We start from the raw sequence: 14,293 nt of genomic DNA on the forward strand, positions 1-14,293 counted from the left end.
TCACTTGATGGCTCGTTGAGCTTTTCGAGCCTAAGCATATAATTTTTTTTTATTATATTTTACTTTTTAATCAAATTTTGAAATATACTCATAAGACTATCTATGAATTTATTGCTTATAGTCCTCCCCAAAATATACTTATAAATTAAAAAATATATGTTATATAATACTTATAGAAAATAAATAAATTTGATATTAATATAATTACATAAACATAATTTTTGAAAATTAAATCAAAATTAATTATATTGTAATATTATTTAATATATGAAATCTCAATATATTATATTTTATAAGATATAAAATTACTTTTATTTCACTATAAAGTGTTTTATTTTTCAAAATAAATATAATAGAGTCAAATTTTTCAAGTTCATTTCAAATATAATACACGACTTGAAAGTATTCTTCTTAATTTGCTTGAACGTGAATAACTCCCTTAGGTATTCTACGTGTATTCTTACGCGAACCAATACGTCCATTTTTATGTGAACCAAGTCCTAGTGAGGAAGAGATGAATTGGTGTCTATGTATAACCTTTAAGATCATACTACTTTATGCCAATCGACCACCACCTCCTTTATTCTAATGATCTCCCATGCTTTTCCTGCCACGAACTTTTTATCAATAACAGTATCACAACTCTTTGTATCAGTGTTTCCATTAAATTGCATATTATTGATCAAATTTAGAATTCTGACTTATTCTGGAATACTCCTCATATTAGAGCTCCATTTTCTTCTTGAATTTCTCTAACTGAGTACAAGAGATAATTTTTTCTGATTCTGACTCTGATAGATTGAAATTCCTCACGAAGAATTATGAGATTATTCTCTAGCCATGGGTCGTGCCAAAATAATATTCCCTTTCCATTACCGATTATGAACTTCATCATCTGATGCGTCTCTCCTCTAGTTCTTAGGATTTTCTTCAAGAACCATGTCATTCATTTTGGATTTGGCATGTCTATATGTTGGATTCTCCTTTCATGAATCTTGTATGAACTCATTTGACCCATAATGAATCTGCTTTCATCTCAAGGGCCTATACATGTCTGCTTGTGAGAGCTCAATTTCATGTGACACAATTTTTAATGCAAAACCCTTCTTCTTTCTTTGGGATACATATAGTTTCCCATTTGACCTTTTTGCCTCCTCTGCCTTGAGTATCCTAGATGAAGTCTCTCATCAGCTTATCAGTTCAATAACTTTTTTTGGAATGAATATTGTTGTGCCAAATAGCCAAATGATTCCCATCATAACTCTTTTCACAAGATCTATTCTTCCTGCGCATGAAAGGTTTTTTGTAGTCCAACCCAAGATAGAATTTTTGACAATTTCAAATAAGTGGGTGAAAATATGAGCTTTGAAGTTGATTTGTAGATAAGGGGAGTCCAAGATATTTGTCTAGAATTGTTCCTTCTTTTATCCCCATGATATTAAATATATTCTGCTTCAAATCCTCCTTCACTCCTCCTCCGTAAAAAGCCTGACTTTTGTCTCCATTAATGAATAAACCTATAATACTATAAAAATTGTTAGTGCTTCCTTGATTGTACTAATATATTCGACATCTGCGTGAGCCACTAAGAACATATCATTAGTGAAACAAACGTGTGTTATGTTTCTCCTTGCGGTAGGGATGAAATTTGAATTTATGATTTTTAGAAGTATTTTAAAGATGCAGTACAAGATTTACATAATAAGAATGAAGAGGTAAGGTGATAGAGGATCTCCTTGTCTTACTCCTCTTTCACCCTTAAAAAGTTACTATGTATGTCATTCACGCTAACAATGAAGTGAGGGGTCGAAACACACTACATTAACCACTTGATAAAAATGTTATGGAAACTGACAACATAAAGGAATTCATGGATGGATTCTAATCTTATGAGTCAAAAGCTTTCCGAATATTAATTTTGAAAGCCACTCTCATAGATATAACTTTATTCTCATAAGTTTTCAATAAAATCTGTATAAGAAGTATGTTATGTGAGATAGAGCGATTCTAAATAAAAACGGATTTCCCTAAACTAATTAATTTTGAAATAATAGTTTTAAATCTTTGTGAAAGGATTTTGGAGATGATTTATAGATTACCTTACAACATGAAATAAGACAAAGTCCTGAATTTTTTACGGTAGTGAGATTTTGAGAATCATATTTAATATTGTAATGTTCTATTTCTTAAGCATTTTCCCGTTTTAAAAGAATTCCAGGTCCCTTCACTTACATTTTTTACTATCTCCCAATTTTCCTTGAAGAAAACCGTATTGTATCCATCTGGCCCCGGATGTTTACTCATTTCATCGTAATTAGAGTTTTCCTGACCTCTTCTTGACTGACCCTTACTACTAATAGCTTATCAGCATCCTCATGGTTGTTTCTTCTTAGAACAATCTCTTGCAACACCCTAAGTCGGACATCGAGTCCTTCGTTACTTATGTTCCAATTAGACCCTTATATGTGTTTAAGGGGATAGCATTATGGTGATATATGTGAGTATAATTTGAATGAATTATATGTGTTTGAAGAAAATTGACCATATGTGTTTAAGGTGATAGTATGATGGTAATATATGTGGGTGTAAATATGATTGAATTATATATGTGTGAGGTATAGTGTGATGGTGAATTGAATGATACATGTGCATACAATTTGAATGAATTATATGTGTTTGAGAGGAAAGAATTACATGTGTTTGGGTAATATTGTGATGGTGATATATATGGGTGCAAATCTTAATGAATTATACGTGTTTGAGGGGATAGTGTGATGGTGGTATATATGAGTGAAATTTTAATTAACTATATGTGTTTGAGGGAAAGAGTGTAATGATAGTATATGTGAGTGCAAATATGAATAAACTATAGTTTAATAATTATCAGCGAGATATTACACTATTTTTAATATTTTTTTTTTCAAATTCTTTTCCTTATTTGTAAGTTTGAAATAATAAACTATTAATTAAGATTTTATAAACACAAATTCACATATAGAAAGAGTTGGAAAATTTATTTTTACCACTTTATACCCATAATCATTTATTTTTAACATTTATATATTACAATCTCATTAGTTAATTAATCCGCATGGTCAACAATAACCAACTTTTTCAAATTATGTAAGATTTAAATTGAAATTGTATTTAATGTATGAAATGTTGAATCTCTTCTTGATTTGTTTTTTTTATTTCTTGGAACAAAACATTATACCATTTTTACATTCATATACAAAGTAAAGCTCTAAATTAATGAGTATAAAGTTGAAATTTATTTTCTTTACACTCATACATACAATTATTTAAAATTAATATAATAATATTTAAAGAGAACTACTATTAATCATTAAAATAATAACACATGTTTGCAAAATTAACAAGAGGATTGATAAATAAAATACAAATGAAATATTTCCACTTATAAGCTAACGTGTATATTATAAATGACGTAATACATAAGAAAGAAACAAAATTCATGTAATTTCAAATAACCTCAAAGTTCTACACCAAAAAAATATGAACGGACATATCCTGCCTCATGTGACTCCCTAAAACATTTCTCAAGTCTCCACTTCTTTCATAACAAGCCAATCATATTTCTCTTTAATTCTCTTTAATCACCGTTCTACGTTGAGCAATACATTCACTCATATTTAAGTGTCTTTATTTATATTTAAAGTACTTAAGTTAAAAAGGATAATACAAATACATACAATGATGTTATTATTAAGAAATAAAAATGTAATGATCTTGCACTTGAAACAAACATGAAATAGTATAAAAACTATAAGGTTTTTGAAGTTTATGATACAATATGTATTAATGGTAAGTTATACGCCTATGATGGTTTCATATAAAGATATTAAAAAATTAGTTAGATTAAGATATATAGGGTTTGATGTCCGTAAACATCAACACAAATATAATAATTCTTACTAACTTGTAAATAGTCTATATAAACCAACATAAGTATATACCTTATTATTTATACTTCTACATAACCTAAACCTCGAAACCATAGACGATAGAGAAAGAAGATAAATTATTGAAAGAAATAAGATGACAAGATGAAGAGTGAGGGATTCTTTGTATATGCTTGTCGAGATTATCCTAGACTCTAGATGTCGATAATGTCTAATTCATGCGGCAATAAGACAAGTTTAATATTTAATATACAATATTTATTTCATTTTATGTAGATTTACTTATAACATTAATGAACATAAAACGGTGATCGAAAAGAATAATAAAAAATAAAAAATGCAAATTGTATCATAGATGTAGAGGAAGGAATTAGAGAAGATTTTAGAGTATGAGGAAGATTGTTAAAAATAACTTTTGTATTTATACATCTCTATAGAGTATTCTAGATACTATGTAATCATACTTGGATCTAGAAATAACTTTCATGTGTGTAATAAAAATTAGATTTACGTAATTAATTAAAAAAAACATAATATTTTGTTTAGATAGTGATATATTTAAATTTTTTATTAATTTCCAAATAAATCTTGTTGTATATACTTTATCCTAGAAATAAATTTATTTCTGTAATATAAAAATAGATTTACGTAATTTAATAAAAAGAACATAAATTGTGTTAGATAGAGATATATATTATAGTTTTTGATTTAATTCCATATATATCTCTTAAAAAATATATTCATACAATACACATAAATTTCAAATATTACAATAAGTCAAAATTAAATATGTAATACTATAAAAATCCTAAATTAATTAACATAAAGAGAAAAGTGACATATCTTTTAATTTTTGAAATAAAATATTCTTAATATTGATCTATATATTAATCTTTTTATTGCATTATTAATCCCTATCAAATGGTGAGTGTCAATTTATTTTTAATTATACTCAAATATTTAATCATAATAAATTAAACTGGGACATAAAGTGTTTTTAAATCAATTATTTTCTTTTTTACATTTTATTTGAATGTGAAAAACTAAAATAATACACTCACTCTGGGAATACTGAACTACATGAACTACATATGTTAATATCTAAGTTGTATTTAAACTCTTAATTAAAAATTTATTTTACTTCATATTTACAGAGTAATATCATAATATAGAATCATGTTTTTCTTGATTAAGATTATAAATTTATTTTAAAAAATAAAATGACTTCAAATCCAATGACTTTGGTTACTATTTTGAAAGAACCCATGAATTTGTTTATAAGTTTACTAGAGAAGTATTTCAAGTGTCAAGAATATGGTTTCCCAAAAATAAGGTTATGTGTGGATTCACACTTAAAACGCTTTAACTGAAAGTGGATGTAATAGTTGCGGAAAACATGCTTAGTTTCTATTCAGCATTAAAAAAAAAAGGGAATAGAATAATATCGCACTAAAACAAACCTGAAATACAATGAGAAAATACAATTAATTGAAACTTTAGTTTTTATAATAATATATATAATAATTAAAAGTTAGCTAGATTAAGATCCATATGGGTTAATAGTCAAAGTTGTTAAACGTAAAAATATTTTAAAAAGGTTAAACCAAATATAGTGGTAATCTACTCAACAATGTATTAGATTATATTATCTACCATTAGGCTGCCAAAAATTCATAAACCTCGAAACACTTGAACTTTTTGTCATATTCTGTATAAATGTGAAATCCTTACATTTTTTGTCGTATTCGGTTTAAGTGTGAAACTCTTTAAATTTCTTTGTTGTATTATGTATAAGTGTTAAATTATATATTTTATTTAATGAGTAATAGATAGCAAGTCTTTGAGATAAGAAATGAGGTGCAGTAATAAGTTTAAAACATGTATATTATTATAATAAATCTATTTTTTTTATATATACTAAATAATAATGTTAAAAGTAAGGTTATTGTTCCGTCAACCCAACATATGATCCATATTATCTTGTGAGAGTAAATAGGTGAGGATGATGTTTGCATGTTCACCCGCCATTTAAACCTGGAACAATTAATTATAAAAAATATAGATTAAAAATATTTAATATAGGTGGTGAACTTACTTGAAACCAATGCCTTAAACATCTAATCAACAAAACTACTTTAAGAATAAAAAAGTCTAAGAGTGGAGCTCTCTAAACAATTTAGAGCATATTATTCATATGAATATATTTATTTTATATACTTAATATATTTCATAACAATCAATGTTTTGTTATTTTATTTATTGTAATATAAGATTTTATATTTTCAATTCAAACACTAAATTAGATGAATACTAGACATTTAATTGTTCAATTTTTAACTAACTAATTATATATATATAAATATAATACAATGATACTTAATTTCAAAGTGTCCGTATTACCAGGTAAACAGCTGTGGTTTATTAGATATATATGTGAGAGTAAATGGATACTTGGATCGGATTGTGGTTGACTTCCCATAATTTAAATGGTTAAAAATAAATTAAAAATGTTATCATATTTTTACCGTAATTTTATATCATTACTCGTGCAAATACACGGGCTACATACTAGTTCTTATTAAAGATGCCTATTTGGATAGTTAGGTACATTTAATAATTTTTATCTATTTCCGACAATATTTTTTATTAACCAATAAATATTTGAGGTGGTTTTAATTGAAAATTTATATTACTCAAAACAATATTGAATTAGATAACTCAAATTGTTAAGATAATGGAAAAGTTATTAATGATTATTATTATAATATAAAAGAGAAAATTAGAAATCTTGAATAATATTATGTGAATACATTATTTAAGCTAAAATAATTTGATCTTTTTAGATATTTATATAAATAATCCCCAAATAAATAGTTTTAGTGGTTTATTAGTGTTACCTGGATGAAAAGAGGAATTCAAAATTTTGTTTTCCGCCTTCGATTAGGGAGTTTTATTTATGTACTCAAACAGTTGAGAACCTCTTTAATTTTTCGTATTTTCACATTGCCTCAAATCTTTTCATATGTTTATTTGATGTAATTTTGTAATGTAGGAATTATAGTTTTAGTAATTATCAGCGAGATATTACACTATTTTTAATTTTTTTTTCAAATTCTTTTCCCTTATTGTAAGTTTGAAATAATAAACTATTAATTAAGATTTTATAAACACAAATTCACATATAGAAAAGAGTTGTAAACTTATTTTTTACCACTTTATACCCATAATCATTATTTTTTAACATTTATATATTACAATCTCATAAGTTAATTAATCTGCATGGTCAACAATAACCAACTTTTACAAATTATATAAGATTTAAATTGAATTGTATTTAATGGGACGAAATGTGAATCTCTTCTTGATTTGTTTTTATATTTCTTGGAACAAAACATTATACCATTTCACATTCATATTCAAAGTACAAGCTCTAAATTAAATGAGTATAAAATTGAAATTTATTTCTTTACACTCATAAATATACTTATTTAACATTAATATAATAATATTAAAGAGAACTACTATTAATCAGTAAATAATAACACATGTTTGCAAAATTAACAAGAGGATTGATAAATAAAATACAAATGAAATATTTCCAGTTTTAAGCTAACATGTATATTATAAATGATTTAATACATAAGAAAAGAAACAAAATTCATGTAATTCAAATAACCTCGAAGTTCTACACCAAAAAATTATGAACGGACCTATCCTGCCTCATGTGACTCCCTAAAACATTTCTCAAGTCACCACTTCTTTCATCACAAGCCAATCATGTTTCTCTTTAATCACCGTGTCTACGTTCAGCAATACATTCACTCATATTTAAGTATCTTATTTAGATTTAAAGTAGTTAAGTTAAAAAGGAGAACACAAATACATACAATACAATGATGTTATTATTAAGAAATAAAAATGTAATGATCTTGCACTTGAAACAAACATGAAATAGTATAAAAACTATAAGTTTTTGAAGTTTATGATACGATATGTATTAATGGTAAGTATACGCCTATGATGGTTCATATAAAGATATTAAAAATTAGTTAGATTAAGATATATATGGGTTTGATGTCCGTAAACATCAAACACAAAATATAATAATTCTTACTAACTTGTAAATAGTCTATATAAACCAACATAAGTATATACCTTATTATTGATACTTCTACATAACCTAAACCTCGAAACACATAGACGATAGAGAAAGAAGATAAATTAATTGAAAAAAATAAGATGACAAGATGAAGAGTGAGAGATTCTTTGAATATGTTGTCGAGATTATCCTAGACTCTAGATGTCGATAATGTCTAATTCATGCGGCAATAAGACAAGTTTAATATTTAATATAAAATGTTTATTTCATTTTATGTAGATTTACATATAACATTTATGAACATAAAACTGTGATCGAAAAGAATAATAAAAAATAAAAATGCAAATTGTATCATAAAGGTAGAGGAAGGAATTAGAGAAGATTTTAGAGTCTGAGGAAGATTGTTAAAATAACTTCTGTATTTATACATCTCTATAGAGTATTCTAGATACTATGTAATCATACTTGGATTCTAGAAATAACTTTCATGTGTGTAATAAAAAAAATTAGATTTACATAATTAATTAAAAAATATAATCTTTGTTTAGATAGTGATATATTTAATTTTTATTAATTTCCAAATAAATCTTGTTGTAATATACTTTCATCCTAGAAATAAATTTTATTTATGTAAATATAAAAATAGATTTACATAATCTAATAAAAAGAACATAAATTTGTGTTTAGATAGAGATATATTTTATAGTTTTGATTAATTTCCATATATATATATCTATTAAAAAATATATTCATACAGACACATAAATTTCAAATATTACGATAAGTAAAATTAAATATTTAATACTATAAAAAAACTAAATTAATTAAATAAAGAGAAAAGTGACATATCTTTTAATTTTTGAAGTAAAATATTCTTAATATTTGATTATATATTAATCTTTTTATTGCATATATTAATCCCTATCTAAATGGTGAGTGTCAATTTATTTTTAATTATACTCAAATATTAATCATAATAAATTAAATTGGGACATAAAGAGTTTTAAATAAATTATTTTCTTTTTAAGTTTTATTTGAAATGTGAAAACTAAATAATGCACTCACTCTGGAAATACTGGGAATACCGAATACAATATCTTAATATTATAAGTTATATTTAAAATTTTAATTAAAAATTTATTTTACTTCATATTTAAGAGTAATATCATAATATAGAATCATGTTTTTCTTGATTAAGATTATAAATTTATTTTAAAAATAAAAATGACTTTAAATCCAATGACTTTGGGTTACTATTTTGAAAGAACCCATGAATTTGTCAAGTGTCAAGAATATGGTTTTCCAAAGACAAGAATTATGTGTGGATTCTCACTTAAAACGCCTTAACTGAAAGTGGATATAATAGTTGTGAAGACAATGCTAGTTTCTATTCGGCATTAAAAAAAAAGGTGAATAGAATATTATCGCACTAAAACAAACATGAAATACAATGAGAAAATACAATTAATTGAAACTTTAGATATTATAAGCTTTAATAGTAAGATATATTTTATAATAATATATAATAATTAAAGTTAGCTAGATTAAGATCCATATGGGTTAATAGTCAAAGTTGTTAAATATTAAAAATATTTTTAAAATGAGTGTAATCTACTCAACAATGTATTAGATTATATATCTACCATTAGGCTGCCAAAAATTCATAAACATTGAAACACTTGAACTTTTTGTCATATTCTGTATAAATGTGAAATCCTTACATTTTTTTGTCGTATTCGGTTAAGTGTTAAACTCTTAAATTTCTTTGTTGTATTATGTATAAGTGTTAAATTAATATATTTTATTTAAATGAGTAATAGATAGCAAGTCTTTGAGATAAGAAATGAGTGCAGTAATAAGTTTAAACATTTATTATTATTAAAATAATTCTATTTTTTTTTATATATACATAAATAATAATGTTAAAAGTAAGGTTATTGTTCCTTCAACCCAACATATGATTCATATTATCTTGTGAGAGTAAATAGGTGAGGATGATTGTTTGCATGTTCATCCCATTTTAACCTGTAACAATAATTATAAAAATATAAGATTAAAATATTTAATATAGGTGTTGAACTTACTATGTTATAATGAATAACCTTTCATTTTGTAAACCTTAGGGAAACCTCTATGTTATATTGATCCAAGTATAGTTGAGACAATTTTTTCTCATTATTCAGGATAGTATTAAGTTGATTAGGTTAACCCTTCATTGCTATCGTGTAGGGGTGAGCAAACGGGTAAACTCAACCCGTATTACCCAACCCATATTCAACCCAAATTAAATTTACCCAACCCATAATTCAACCCATATTATTTACTAATATGGGTTGTGTATGGGTTGGGTTGAGTATGGGTTGGGTAACCCAAATTATTTTATTTTTATTTTTTTATTTAACATGTATTTGACTCATTTAACACATTTTTATTCGTTTAACACGTTTTTCACGTTTTTGACATTTTTAATACGTTTTCACACGTTCAACACGTTTTTGATACGTTTAACACGTTTTTGGCACGTTAACACATTTTGACTCGTTGAACACGTATTTCAGGTTTTTGGCATGTTTAACACGTTTTTGACACGTTTGACACGTTTTTAAACACGTTTGACACATTTTTGACACGTTTTTTCCGTTTTCGACACGTTTAACACATTTTGACACATTTGATACGTTTAACACGTTTTTGACACGTTTAACATATTTTTCACATTTTGGACACGTTTTTTCCCGTTTTTGGCACGTTTAACACGTTTTCCACGTTTTTAACACGTTTAACATATTTTTCACATTTTGACACATTTTTCATGTTTTTGGCACGCTTAACACGTTTTCCACGTTTTTAACACGTTTTGACACGTTTAACATATTTTTCACATTTTGACACGTTTTTCACATTTTTGGCACGTTTAACACGTTTTCTATGTTTTGAGACGTTTAACATGTTTTTAATACATTTTTCATGTTTTCGACACGTTTAATACGTTTTCGATACGTTTAATACGTTTTCACACATTCAACACGTTTAACACATTTGACACATTGGACACTATTTTCATGTTTTGACATGTTTAACACGTTTGACACATTTTCACGATTTACGACACATTTAACACATTTGACACATTTTTCACGTTTTTGGCACGTTTAACACGTTTTGACATGTTTAACATGTTTTTCACGTTTTTCACATTATTAACACGTTTAACACGTTTATAACATGTTTAACACGTTTGTAACATGTTTAACATGTTTTCACATGTTTTTCACGTTTTTAGCACGTTTAACACGTTTTGACACATATTCCACGTTTTGGCACATTTAACACGCTTTCCTCGTTTTTGGCACATTTTGATACGTTTAACACGTTTTTGACACATTTAACATGTTTTTCACATTTTTGACACGTTTAATACATTTCACACGTTAATGTCAAATGTGTGAAAAACATTTTAAACGTGTCAAAAATGCCAAAAACGTGTTAAACGTGACAAAAACGTGTTTAAAACTTATCAAAACATGTTAACGTGCAAAAGAATATGTTAAACATGTCAAAAATATGTTAAATGTGTAAAACGTGTTAAAATGTCAAAACGTGTTAAACATGCCAAAAACGTGAAAAACGTGTTAAACATGTTACAAACGTATTAAACATGTTACAAACATGTTAAACATGTTAAGAATGTGAAAAACGTGAAAAACATGTTAAACATGTCAAAAACGTCTTAAACGTACCAAAATGTGAAAAACGTGTTAATGTGTGAAAAACATGTCAAATATGTCAAAAACGTGTTTAACATGCCAAAAACGTGAAAAACATATTAAATGTGTGAAACACGTGTTAAACATATCAAAAACGTGTTAAAATGTTAAAAACATGTTAAACGTGCCAAAAATGTGAAAACCGTGTTAAACTTATCAAAAACGTGTTAATGTGTTAGATATGTTAAAAAACATGTTAACGTGCCAAAAAATGTAAAAAAACGTGTTAGATTTGTCAAAAACGCGGTTAAACGTATCAAAAACGTGTTAAACGTTACAAAAACATGTTATTAGTATGAAAACATGTTAAACATGTAAAAAACTTGTTAAACGTGACAAAAACATAAAAACATGTTAAACGTGTGAAAAACATGTTTTAAGTGTGAAAACGTGATAAAATATTAAAAACATGTTAAACGTGTGAAAAAACGTATTAAACATATCAAAAACGTGTTAAAATGTCAAAAACGTGTTTAAACGTGCCAAAAACGTGAAAATCGTGTTAAACTTATCAAAAAACGTGTTTAATATGTTTAAAACGTGTTAAACGTGCCAAAAACATGAAAATCGTGTTAAACTATCAAAAATGTGTTATATATGTTTAAAACGCGTTAAACGTGCCAAAAACGTAAAAAACGTGTTAAACTTGTCAAACAACGCGTTAAACGTATTAAACATGTCAAAATGTTTTAACGTGACAAAAACGTGAAAAACATGTTTTTAGTGTGAAAATGTGTTAAACATGTTAAAAACGTGTTAAACGTGTCAAAAACGTGTTAAATGTGTCAAAAACGTGAAAACGTGTTAAACGTGTCAAAAACATGAAAACGTGTCAAAATGTGAAAACGTGTGAAAAACATGTTAAACGTATGAAAAACGTGTTAAAAATGTGAAAAACTTGTTATAAGTGAAACGTGTTAAAAATATTAAAAACGTGTTAGATGTGTGCAAAACGTGTTAAACGTATGAAAAATATGTTAAACATGTCAATAACGTGTTCGACTTAAAGTTGGAAGATGATTAGTTTATATTGGATTAATAATAGAGAATTAAACTAAATTTATATAATTTGGGTAACCCTAACTCAACCCAAATTAAACTCAACCCATACTCAACGCAACTCATACTCAAACCCAACCCATATTAACCAACCCAAATTAATATTTTAGGTTTGGGTTAGGGTTGGGTTTGTGTAAACCCATATTATGCTCCCCTACTATCGTGGGCCTCGTGGCTGGTTCATGTTCTTCCGGATTCTTGAATCATTTGGTTCTAGGTCCTTAGTTCAATTCTTTTATTCCATTGTACGGACTGTCAAAGACGAAAGAGCACGACCCCTGAGCTTGTACCTATTATCAGTAGAGGTGAGCAAACGGGTTTACCCAATCCATAACCCAACCCATATTATTTACTAATATGGGTTGGATATAGGGATGACAATGGGGCGGTTCGGGACGGGGAATGCATTTACCATCCCCGCCCTATTTTAATTTTGGAGATTTTTTAATATCATCCCCGCCCCATTCAGTTTTTTTCGGTTTCGAAGAATCCCGCGGGGTACCGTTAATAATATTTTTTTAAAATAAATAAAAATTATAAAATAAAATTATATAAACGAATTTTTTAATATAATATATATGATAAAATGATATATTATTTTTTTTTATAAAATTTCATCTAATTTATAATACAAACTACTTATAATAAACATTAAAAATAATTAAAAAATATAAGGATAAATAGTCTTTTACACTTTTACTACTTTCTTATACCACCAACCAAATACAAAGTAATAAAACATATACAATTTATACATATTTTTTACTCCCAACCAAACACTAATAACCTATATAATTTATACATTCTAATACCTCCTTATAATTTATACCCCTTACAGCTTATACCCTGGACCGTCTCGTTCATTTTTGGGGCCCTAGGCAATCTAAGATTTGGGCCTAAATTTTAGAGAGAGAGAGAGCCGAGTAGAAAGAAACATAAAACCTATTTTTTTATAGTACTGTATACATTTTTTTTGGCCTTCTTAATTTTGGGGCCCTGGGCGGTGGCCCATCTTGCCCACCCTAATAGCCGGCCCTGCTTATACCTATATAACTAATATATCATACCAAACACTACCTAAAGAAATAACCTTACTACTCTTATAAAATATAGTGAATAAATAAATATATTGGTGATTTAATATATTTAATTATGTGTATGGTGTTCGGGGCTGAATTGGGACAGGTCGAGGCGGGGGACACAAATACCATCCCCGTCCCATCCCCATTCTGTTTTGGGGAAAAACCGTTCCAAACGGGGCAATTCAGTCCATTTTTCGCGGGGCGATTTCAAATTGCCATCCTTATTTGGGTATGGGTAACCCAAATTAATTTTTTATTTTTTCATTTAACATGTATTTGACTCATTTAACACATTTTTATTCGTTTAACACATTTTTGACATGTTTAACACGTTTAACATGTTTTGACACGTTTAACAAGTTT

This window comes from Impatiens glandulifera, chromosome 3, assembly GCF_907164915.1.
Source record: "Impatiens glandulifera chromosome 3, dImpGla2.1, whole genome shotgun sequence".
NCBI classification, from domain to species: Eukaryota; Viridiplantae; Streptophyta; class Magnoliopsida; order Ericales; family Balsaminaceae; genus Impatiens; species Impatiens glandulifera.